This window comes from Tupaia chinensis, unplaced genomic scaffold, assembly GCF_000334495.1.
Source record: "Tupaia chinensis unplaced genomic scaffold, TupChi_1.0 Scaffold141517_1, whole genome shotgun sequence".
NCBI classification, from domain to species: Eukaryota; Metazoa; Chordata; class Mammalia; order Scandentia; family Tupaiidae; genus Tupaia; species Tupaia belangeri.
In genome coordinates, this window is record NW_006201378.1 from 1758096 (window position 1) to 1767447 (window position 9352).

Sequence of the window (9352 nt, forward strand, 5' to 3'; positions counted from 1 at the left end):
GACGCCCCCCGCCCTATACAAAAAACCCCTCAAAAAAAAAAAAAAAAGAAAAAAAAAGAAAAGTCATGACGCATTTTTGCATAGAAACATGACATGATTTTGGGGACCAGCAGGTGGTGTCGTGGTTAAGGTGCTGGACACTCCTATATGGCCATCCACGGTTCAAGTCCCAGATCTGGTGGCTTGCTTTCTCATTTTCCCTCTCTCTCTCTGATCAAATCAAAATGAATGAATAAATAATATAATTCTTTTTTTTAAAAAAAGAAAAATGTCGTTATTTTTCTGACGACCCAATAAAATGAAGAGAAAAAAAAAAAGCTAAAGAATGAATTGTTCCTTTTTTCTTTCTTTTTTTTTTTTTTTGGAGAGATTTTCACTATAGGGCGTGTGCGCTCGCCAGACAGACAGAGAGAGACATTAGAGACAGAAAGCGAGAAATCACCCCCCAGGGGGGATGGTCACGCCGCAATCCCTTCTCCTCCATTCTCCTCTCGGGATCGTGGGCACGCATGCACACGCGCCCGGCGTGAGTTTTAAGCCACCAGGTCCAGGACGCGAACCGCGGTTGACTACGTGGGAGTCCAGCGACACAGCCATTACGCTAACTGCTGGTTCCCTGAATTGTTCCATTTTTAAGTGAGATTTAGAGAAAATATACAAAGGAATTAAGTCTTGCTAAGTTCAAAAATAAAACTATTTCTCTTTCCCACACTCCTCAAGTCTATCAAATTAAGAGAGGGATTCAGGACACATATGAAATCTGGCATGAGACAGTTAAGGTCATTTCCTAAGATCTTATAAATATCTGAGGTGGACCTTCAGCGTACTGGCAGGTTTCTATGGGCATCCCTTGCAAACCCTTTTCAGTCAACAATAGAGTTTTTAGGAATTTTAAGAACTTCTTGCACAGTAGCCTTGCAGCAAGACCATGACAGAGAAAGTATGTTGATAAGATTCATGGGAGTAGCTTTTGTCTAACTGTTTGAATCCTAAGAGATCCATAGAAAACCCTACATTTTTAATACAATTTTACAAGAGGAAATATTACCAGCTAGGGTTAAATGGGACAGAGATGGTACAAAATGAAAACAGGCACTGAACTCTTAAACTATTACAGGCAGGACACAGGCCAAGAAAACCACTCACTACAAACAGCAGGCATTTCAACGGAAAAGGAAGAGTCATCCAGAAGATAGAACCGAGAACACAGAGGACAGAGTCAAGAGTGATGGAAAATCATTCCCCGGAATTAGGACTGAGCCTATCAAGTTCCTGTCGACTTGTGTGCAGATGCATTTCAAGACTGCTAAGGGCTGGACCCTTGAATGCTTCTCATTTCCCCCTTTTGAACAGGAAGGTCATGATGGCGGACTTTTATTATATGTGTCCAGGAGGTTAATATACAATGCAAACACCAGTCTGGATGTCACTGTGAAGACTTTCTTTTTTAAAAAACACAGGATTAACATTGAAATTGGTAGATGTTTTTAGTAAAACAGATTGGCCTCAATCGCGTGGGTGGTCTTCATCCAATCAATTGAAGGCTTTCAGAGAAAAATATTGAGGCACCCCAAAGAACAGAGAACACCAAATGGCCTTCAGGCTCAAGATTTTAACATCAAGTCTTCCCTGCAACTCCAGCCTGCTGGCTTGCTCTGCAGACTTTCTGGACTTTCCAGCCCCAAAATTGCATGAGCCAATTTTTTTTTTTTGAGAGGTTTTTGCTACAGGGCGCGTGCACTCACCAGACAGACAGAGAGAGACATAGAGACAGAAAGCGAGAAATCAACCCCCAGGGGGGATGGCTACACCACAATCTCTTCTCCTCCATGCTCCTCTCGGGATCTTGGGCATGCACGCACATGCTCCCGGCGTGAGTTTTAAGCCACCAGGTCCGGGACGCGAACCGTGGTAGACTACATGGGAGTCCAGTGACATAGCCATTACGCTATCTGCTGGTCCCAATATGAGCCAATTTCTTAAATCTTTCTTTTTCACTTTCTCTAAATACATAGTGTGTGTATGTGTATCAGTATGTAAAATGCCTGAAACCACAGGTAGTCCCAAACTCCATACAAACTATGCTCAGGTAGGTAACGTATACACCATGGATATGCTGGACAAAGCAACCACTCTGACTCTGAGAGGGACAGAGCTGGTCAGTGTGAGGTTTCACCACACTACTCAAAAGCATGTGCAACTTAAAACTTATGAACTCCTTATTTCTGAAATTTTCCATTTCATATTTTCAGACCAATATTGCAACTTTAGACCAATATTGGAACTTTAGAAAGTGTAACTGCAAATGGGGTTGGGGGTACTATTACACATACAAACACACACACACACACACACACACACACACACCCCGTTGGTGGTTTCTCTAGAGAACCCTGGCAAGTACAAGAGTCTGTCACAGCTACTCTAGGCCTGCTCAGGTTGGGTAATGGATGTTTGGAGGCAAAGATCCTAGCTCTTTAGGGTATAGGCCTTCACATCGGGTGGAACAAGCTGTACTTGCGGACCACTGCACCACTACCCAGGGGGCTCACTCACACCTGATTCAACAGTAAGAACCTGCGCCTGAGCCTGATAACACAACAGGATGAGAGCTGGGGCTTCCGATCGAGAGGGAGGATGTGAACTTGGCAGTCTGAGAGCAGACTGCATTTTCCAGATGTTCCCATGGATGCATCCCTTCAGCATATTGTTCTTGTATGAGATGGCATGCCCCCATGGAGTACTGGGTCTCTGATCCCTCCCCTTCTATCGGGCAGGCCCATGACTATGGCTGAAATGATGCAAAGTGACTTCAAGGCCAGTTGAACAAGGTTATCCAATGTCTTCTTGGCTCAGTCCTTAGTGACTATGATTTGACATGTAAGGAGTCCAGTGGCACCAACACTGGCAAGCTGAAGCACATGGACAGACCACGGGTGACAGTGATGCCCAAGGGGCCCTAGCTGTTCCAGCCCTCAGGTATTTGAGTCATTCCAGCCTAGACCTTAGACGAATGAATCAGCAGCCTTCAGATGAGTTTAGCCTCTAGCCTTTAAGCTACAACAGCTGGTGTTGAGTGGGGCCGACTGAGGCCTATCGAAACTGAACACATAAAAACAAAAATAAATTCTACTTTTTTAAGCTACTGAGTTGGTGGGTTGTTTTTTTTTGTTTTGTTTTGCTTTCAGACAGGGTGTCACTGAGGGATCCACCTCCCTCAGCCTCCCCAGTAGCTGGGATGGCAGGGGTATACTAGCAAACCAGCTTTTTAGGTTGGCTGGGAATTTTATCTGGAGTTCAGCATTGGTCCGGGTTCTCCAGAGGAACAGAACCAAACAAAACCAGTAAGAGATATATGTGTGTGTGACACACATGCATACATACATACATTAAAAAAGACTTATCATAGGAATTCTTTCGCACAGTCACAAGCAGAGAAGTTCCACCGTAGGCTGTCTGCAACTTAGAGACTGGTACAGTTTTAGTCTGAGACCTAAAGGAGGTCTGGGGAAGACTCTGATCAGGGAAGCTGGTACAGTTCTAATTTGAAGACTGAACAGCACCCTCCAGGAGCTACTGGTATGAGTCCAGAGTCCAAAGGTTAAAAAACTTGGTGTCTGTCTGGAGGGTTGCCTGGCCAGGAGTTGACAGGAACAAAAGCAGTCAAAGGCCCAGTAGAGGATCAGGGTGGAGACGCAATTCACAGGATCAGAATACACAGCAGCATGCTCTCCAAGAAAGGGTCCAGTAGAGAGAGGGGCAAGGACAGAACTCCCACTTCTTCTGTTTGTTCTTCCCACACATTGAGCTGATTAGATGGTGCCCACCTACAGGGAAGGTCTCCCTGTCTAAGCACAGGAAGACCAATCTTGTCAGGCAACACTCTTACAGATACACTTAGAAACAATGTTTCACAAGCCTTTCAGGCATCCTTCAATCCAGTCAGGTTGACACTCAAAATTACCCCCCTTCCTTTGCGGCCTCAGACTGCTGAGTAACAACCAGCACGGGAGCATAGCTAAGCTATGAGGTTTTCTTAAATTACTACAGTGACAAGATTGAGAGTCTTCTGACCTCTACTAAGAAATGGGGACTGCATCCTATGACAATGGAAAGCTATTGAAGGTTCAACATCATAAAATTTGTTTCTAAATGATCTCTCAGACTACCATATAAGGAACTGATCCAGGAAAGGATGTACAGGGACCAACAGGTGGTGTGGTGGTTAAGGTGCTGAACATTCCCATATGGCCAACCACGGTTTGAGTCCCAAACCTGGTGGCTTGCTTTCTTGCTTTTCCTCTCTCTCTTTCTGTCTCTCTCTGGTCAAATTAAAAGAAATGGAGGAATAAATAAAATTAAAATAATTCATTTTTAAAAAAAGGTGTACAAAGCCCAATCTGGAGACCACTGCAGTAGTAAAACAAGGCAGAAGTGGCTAAGACAAAGGTAGTAGATTTTGTTTCATACACTGGAAGGTCCCCCATAAAACAGTAATAACATCATTTAATGTTGGCAATGTGCGTTTCCGTTTATAAAACAGTTGCGTACTTTATGATTCAGGGAATCTCAGTTCTGTAAACTTTATCTATATGCTACTTCATAAAACCCTAAAGTAAAAAGTTTCAGCAAATTATATAAAGAGTGGGCCAGCAAAAAGCATGGAGGTTAAGGCAGTTAGATCCTACATGGCCAATGTGCAGTTCAAGTCTCAGATCTGGCAGCTTGAATTACACACTGAGGGGATGTGGGTGCATGCCCCAAATCCCCAGATGAGAATGGAGAAGGAAGGATTTGTGGCATGGCCACCCCCCCCACCTCTGTGATTGCTCACTTTCTTTCTCTTAATGGCAAGAACACATTCCACATGGCAAACTAACAAAAAAATACATGAAGGGGTCAGCAGACGGCGTCATGGTTACATTACTGGACCCCCATGTAGTCAACCGTGGTTTGAGTCCTGGTCCCAGTGGCTTAAAACTCATGCCCTGTGCATACGTGACCAAAATCTCAAGAGGAGATGGAGGAGAAGGGATTGTAGCAATGGCCATCCATGATGGGGGGGAGGGAGATGCAATTTTTCCCTTTCTGTCTTTCTGTTTCTGTCTCTGGCAAACACACATACCCTATAGCAAAAATCTCTCAAAAATAAAAACACATGAAGATAAAAATTACAATTTTACAACACTCTGATCCAGGGGCTCCTCACTGACATTATTCTCTAATCCAGGGGCTCCTCAATGACCTTCCTCCAGCCCACCACCACAAGGCTCGAACATGATGCTCCTGCCAACTTTTCCCTCCACTGCCATGCCTTCTCACCCTTCAGACGTCACTCAAGGGTTCTGTTGTATTTGTTCACTGGGATTTCCTCCTTTTCTCCTGCGCATTTATCTGTTTGTTACTACACATGAATTAATGTGATATGTGTCATGCCCTTCACTGTACTGGAGTCTAAGCTATGAGAGAGAAGGGGGTGGTGAGCACAGAGCTGGGTCTAACTTACTTTTTACTCTCTACTGTATTCCCAGCACTTAGGACTATGTCTGACCAAGAGAAGGCATTCAATAACTACTCATGAACCAGATAAATTAATGTATAATTCTTCAAACAAAACATGCCCAAGACATGTAATGACTTCAACTGCCAAGGCTCCATTTACTCCAGTTTAATATCCTTTCTAGCAGGAACCTGGTTGCTAGCAAAAGGTTAACTCCTCAAAGTTTTCATTTTTTTCCCAGAAGTTATTGTTCATTGTTATATGTCCTGTAAGTATGTGCTGGGTACCAACACTATAATTTTACCACAATTACAATAATTTTGAGAGGGGGAAAAAAAAAAGCCACAAAATCCAGGCCACCACTGAGACAATAATCCCTGGAACTGCAGAGAAGAGCAGATACTGCCCAGAGCCACCAGAAGATGCGTCCAGTGCCACTGCTGGCTTGGCATCAGCGAACCAGCTGTTCTCCCGGCAACTCTTAAGCCCTACTCTGACAACAATCCTGATCAGTCAGATGCCTAGAGGCTTAGGGGCATTACAGTTGCCTAACTAATTCCAGATTTGCAGCAAAGCTGTCAGTACCGAGCAATTTATGTTGTTGGTATTTAGAAAACAACCGAAATATGATCACGGTTGGAGCCATTTCACATTGCGTTTCTGTAGCAGGACAAAACCCAGAAAACACCACTTACAACGAAAAAGACACTTTCCCCTCCCCCTTGTCCGTATTGCTATTCGTACTGGAACATCAGGAAACTCAATCAGAAACGACAGGACTGTCTGGGAAAATGTTTAAAAAATAATGTGATGGCCCACAAAGCACATTTCCAGATTCTTCCATTCTCCCATGGCAATGTGCTCAGAAGGTCAAGTTAGGACCCAGGCATTAGAAAGGCCAGCTGACAACATATATATAGTCAGGCAGCCTGGGAACCTCTACAGTCTCAGTCTAAGATCCACAACATCAAGTTGTTTTCTCCCCTCACTTCCAGGCCCAAGTTGTTTTCAATACTGTAAGCAAAACCTTTTAACTATTTTCAGTCTGTGCTTACTAATTATAAGGCCAGCATTGAATGTGCAAATGACATGAAAAGCTCCAAAGACTTTATCTCATTAAAATTTGTGCTTAGTTATACCCCCAGGCAGGCGTTGGAACGCCAATTACCATAAATTTGCAGAGACTTTGGGATGTCGCTGGAGCAAATGCGATGCCAATGGAAAGCTCCTTCTGTGATATGGGGCGTGGGGAGGATTATTCTAATAATAGGACGCTATTAGCTCAGGATAAAAGGCTGAAGGGCTCCATTGACATCCATTAAGAGTTCCTAATTAAAGCCTGAGTAACTGCTATTTAGGGGGAAATGGGAAGGGGGGGCTGAGAACCGGCAGAGAACGGGGTGAACTTTTCACTCAGTGCTTTAGGGGATACACAGAAACTCTCAAATCTGAACTAAGCATATCTTTAGTGAGTTAAGAAAGCTCTTTACTGCATTGATCTTTCTTTTCCTTTAGTTATGGGAGGGTGGAGATAGAGAATAGGGTTTTGTAGGAATCTAAATGGTGGAATTTGTTTTTAAGACCTTCCTCAATCTTACAGGGGCAGTCAGGCCTGCGAGCGGCATTTTCAGCCCAGACCCGCGCAGGAGGCAGACGGTTTCCCCAAGACGCGGCTGGGAGGAAGGAGAAATAACTTAAACCCTATTCCAGGAGTCTTCAGGCCGATGGTGTAGGCTGGGCGAGCTACACACAGACCTCATTTCAATTCCGCTCGTCTCCTGTACTCTCGCTATCGCCTCCCCAGCGTGATGCCAGGCACGTTCAAACACAAGCGACCGAGAATCACTGACCCGGGTACAGCACTGCTCCAGGAAAAGAAACCGCGCGGCGTGCAGAAGCCCAGACACCCCCACTAACCCCGGGCAACCCTAGCGCAGCGGCGGCGGAGGCGGGGAGCAGGGGCCGGGGTCCTGGCAGGCGGAGGGGTGAGGGAGAACTCCCCAGCGTGATGCCAGGCACGTTCAAACACAAGCGACCGAGAATCACTGACCCGGGTACAGCACTGCTCCAGGAAAAGAAACCGCGCGGCGTGCAGAAGCCCAGACACCCCCACTAACCCCGGGCAACCCTAGCGCAGCGGCGGCGGAGGCGGGGAGCAGGGGCCGGGGTCCTGGCAGGCGGAGGGGTGAGGGAGAAGCCGCTCCCGGGGCTCGGCCCTCCCACCTGGCTTCCTGCGGCCCCTGGGACACACACTCCAGGGCCGCGGGTCTCTGCAAGGTCGGTCTGCGTGGTGAGGGTTGGGGGGCGGAGAACCGCAAAACGCACGGCTACAGCCCCTCGGGAAAGAAGGGGAAGCAGCAGCCACTGCCGAGCTCTCCACTTCGCCGCGAGGCTGCGCCGCTCAGGCTCAGTTCCCGAGGGGGCTGCGAACCCGGAAGGCGGCGAGACCCACTGTTGGTTGCGCTCGGCTCCGGGGTTGGCCCAGGGCCGTCTCCTCCCAGGCGGTCATCATGGTGGCAGCGCCGGCTGCTCATTGTCCTCAGGCGGACACAGCAGCCGGGTACGCCCTCCCACGCCCTGCAGTGTGTGGGGGGACGTGAATCCTGGACTTCCAGAACCGCCCCCCACTCCGCGCCATGCTCCCTCCCGGGGGCGGGGCGGGAACCCCGCCGCCCACCCAACTCCTACGCCCGGACTCCCATCTCCACCTACACCGAGCAGGGCCACCCCCTCCGCCCGGCGCCCTCTCCCCATCCCTGGTCGCCGTCGCCCCTCGGCCACCTCTCCCGCAGCGGTCATCCCGCTCCGGATCAGCTTCCCGCGGCCACCCCTCAGGCTTCCTTTAGCCTCCTCCTGGGAAGACCCGCCGCAGCCGTCCCACCTCGGGGCCCACTCCTACCTCGCCGCTCGGCGCCTCTCCCTCCACCCCGGCGCCCACCCGAGCCCGGGATGTGCAGTCCGGCCGGTGGTCTGCAGAGCGCATGCGTGCCGACCTGTTCCCGCGCACCTGTGCGAGCCCCTCGCGGGAAGGGTGCCTTTGCGCACCTGTGGGAGCGCCGCGGTTCGGCCGGCGCCGCGGTCCAGACCGCCTTGGCGGGGCAGCGGGGACCGGGTACTCACCGCGTTCGCGGAGGCAGCGCCAGGAGCCCAGCTCTCCGAGGATCGCGCCGGCTCCTGGTGGGGCGCCTCCCGGCTCCGCACTCCCGCGCCTCGCTCCCCGCCAACCGCCGGCTCCGTCGCCTCCGCCCGTTTAACCCTTTGCAAGACCCGGTACTTCTCGGAGACTGAGGGACTGGGAGGCATCCGGCCAGGCTCTCACTGGCACCGCGGAGTCTGCGCTCACCGCGGCGCCCACGGACAGGGGGCGCTTCCTGCCCGCTAGACCCCGAGCAGCACCCGGTTAATGCGAGGAGCCTGGGTCTTCCCAGCAACCTTACAAGGAACCCAGAAACAGGTGGCCGCCGGCGCTAGGCCAGGCTGGCGCGCTCGGGTCATTAGCCAAGGGCCACTTTTGCATGTTCCCACCACCTACGCACCTCGGTCCCCATAGCCTGCAATCCTGAAATCGTGGAATTCCGTGTTCATACATTCGTGTAAAAGAAGAGATGAGGCACTGTGGACGTGTTTAGTGGTTAAAAAACCTATCGCCTACATCCGTATAGACTGCAGAACAGAAAACAAAACAAAACAAAAAAACCACTAAAGTGAACGAAAACTGGAAAGTTGTTCTAGCGTCTAGAAATGTGACCTTTCACCACCCCTCAGAACCCTGTGACTTACAGCCCTGATGGACAGCAAGCTACCCAAACTATGCGGAGGGAAGGCAGACTTACTTTCTGAGCTAAGCTGCTT

The 9352-nt window shown here is 49.1% G+C and overlaps 1 long non-coding RNA gene across 1 annotated transcript in view; it reads right to left on the reverse strand.

The window, feature by feature from the left end:
• The window catches only part of LOC102486562 (uncharacterized), a 27760-nt gene extending 19157 nt beyond the window's left edge, over nucleotides 1–8603 (reverse strand). Inside the window, exon 1 of the long non-coding RNA XR_336693.2 lies at nucleotides 8400–8603. This is a non-coding gene — a long non-coding RNA (uncharacterized LOC102486562). The remainder of the gene's footprint in view (nucleotides 1–8399) is intronic.
• Nucleotides 8604–9352: the final 749 nt, after the last annotated feature.